A 2,871-nucleotide genomic window follows, 5' to 3' on the forward strand; every position below is an offset into this window, starting at 1 on the left:
TATATATATATATTAAATTAAGATATTATAAAAAAATAGATATAACAGACATATTGCATTACGAAATGTCTCACATTGCAATTCATAATGTAATGTCAATATGTTGCCAAGTGGCACTACAAACCATTTTCAGTAATATGTTTATTCAGTAAAATGTGATGTTTTTAAACAAGCTGTTTGATGCTCACTTATGAGGTTCCATGTCAGTCGTGATGCTGCCTTGGTAGGGAGCTGCCTATGTAGACAGTTGACAGCAAGGCAGCTCATGCTGAGTCACTGCTATGGCATTTTAAGTGTGTATTGCGTTACTGCTGGACTCACTGTAAGAGTGATTCAAACAGTTTCACATCCTGTCTGTTACTCGGCGCACTTTAGAGGAAACAAGAAAATTGCTCTGTGTTTGAAAAATCGTAAAGAAAAATCTTTCCGAATGAGTGAGCTTGTTTTTTTATCCTTTACGAGAAAATGTTGTGTACACATTTTGAAATGTCAAAACCATCAATGAAGTTCAATGAAGATGTGAACGCTTGCATGCAGTCCACCCACCAGAAATGATTAAACTCCACATGCTGCATTCAAAAGGGAAGAAAGCGGAATTATTAGATGTTCGTTTTAGTTTTAATGCAGGTTCTCTCACTGGTGCTTGTGCCCATGATTGGTTTCAAAAGCATTCCTGAGAAGTGAGTTAGTGAGACCCCTCATTTATGGGTCAATTAAAACCTGATCTCTCAGATCCAGATTCATGAAGCTTTATTTGCAAACTCTGGTCTGATTCGGTTTGTATCTGTGTTTGGTTGCTCTTCTCAAATGAGAGTTCAGTTTCACTAGAGTAACATTTTCCTATGAGACGGTGTCTAATTCCTCAACAATTCATTGTTTTGATTCATTGAATCAGTTCACAAAACTGTTTGGGCTGTGTTTCCAAAAATCATCATGATCATGAGCAAAATTTGAAGTTGTACAGATTGAACTTAAATTTGCAATGCAACAATTAAAATGTAACATAAATAACCCTGATGTAACATATAAGAAACAACTAAGAAGAAACATTATTTAAATGAAAAACTATCAAATATGAGCTGTTGCACTAGGAATGTCAATTTATCTGTTTTTTTGTTTTTTTTTACTGTAAATTATAAGATGACTTGTTCTTTTTCACTTCCAAAAACTGTATACTTAATTGTGTTTTATTGTAAATTTACATGAAATCGTTTTTCACAATATATAGTAAGAAAAAGCTAACCAGTTAATAAGTTTTTATGATTTTGACCATCTTTAACCATTAAAATGATGATAATTTACAGTGTAGAAACCATTGACTCCAATGCTCTCTACAATCTACTTAGGCTTATGAAGCTTTTGGGAAATGCAACCCTGACCAGTTCGTTCACAAATCAGATTGAATCTGATCTTTCATTCTTTTTCAAAACACAAAAGAAGATATTTTGAAGAATGTCTTCACTGTATGGACCAAAAAAAAAAAAAAGCTTAGACATCTTTCAAAATATTATCTTTTGTGTTCTATAGACGAAAGTAAGTCTGGTTTGAATGACATAAAAGGGAGCATAAAAAAATGAAAGGATTTTAATTTTTGGATGAACGGTGCCTTTAAAATGTGGGTAAATGTCCAGAAATAATGCTCTTTTTAATAATGAGCCTAATGTATGCATATATATTTTAAAATGGTGTTCACTGGGTATGTTTACATGCACTCATGTTCATCAATCTGAATAAATCCAACCCGATTTCAGATTCTGAAAATTGTTTATGAACCAAACTTTGCAATCCAATTCACATTTTCAATTACATGTACATTACTTTCCAAAAAAACTTGCCTTTTAAAGCAAATATTTAGTAAATATTAAGTGTCCTCCACTGACCGGTTCAAAAGATGTAAACATATGCACATTCGAAAGAGGTAATGCATATGTAAACAGAGATTTTATTAAAAAGGACACACATAATGGCACTGTGAATGTGCACAATGTATTTTTTAATCTGATTAAAAAAATAGTCATATTCAAGTATTTACATGCTTAGTTTTGTCTGATTGATCGGATTATTATCCTGTCTTCAGCACACCTTTCAATCAAATCAAATTGTCCCAGTACAGCTACAGTTTTTTACCATGGAAAAGTTAAACAATTAACAAGATTTTACCATTTTTACCGTCTTTTACTGTTAAAATTACAAATTTGTTTTACAGTGTAGAAACCACTGGCACCAGTGCACTATACAATTAGGCTTAACAAAGTTTTTGTAAACGCAGCCCTGACCAATTTGTTCACAAATCAGAGATTTTATATATAAAAAAAAAAGGTCTCTGGTAAACATGCACATATATTTTTAAATCAGATTGAGAAAATAGTCGTACTCATGCATTTACATGCTTCGTTTTTTTTTTTTTTCCTGATTTATTGGATTGTTTAAGGTCTTCACAGCTTTCAATCTGATGGGTTTAGGTGTTTAATTGCTTTTCAATTCAATTCTATTGAGCCATCAACCACTGTTCATTTTGACAGCAAATTTTGATTTAGTTTTAGTCATAGTCTTTTGACTAAAATGCCATTTAGTTTTAGTCATATTTTAGTAATTTGAATTGTTTTTAGTTTTAGTTGACTAAATCTACAGTAAATTTAGTCGACTAAAATCGAATGGGTTTAGTTACAGTCTAATGCATTTATTAAGCATTTCTCTAAAATTTCCAAACTCATTATATAGGTTTGATATTAAGGTTTTATCATGATAGACACCGATTTAACTGCGGTGACACACAACATGCCTTTATGTTAAAATTAAATAAAACCACTTCTCATAAAGATTTTCTGTCTTTCTTTTGTTGCTTGATTAACATCAATGACAAAGCATCAG

Source organism: Sinocyclocheilus anshuiensis, unplaced genomic scaffold (assembly GCF_001515605.1).
Source record: "Sinocyclocheilus anshuiensis isolate Anshui unplaced genomic scaffold, SAMN03320099.WGS_v1.1 scaffold515, whole genome shotgun sequence".
NCBI lineage: Eukaryota > Metazoa > Chordata > Actinopteri > Cypriniformes > Cyprinidae > Sinocyclocheilus > Sinocyclocheilus anshuiensis.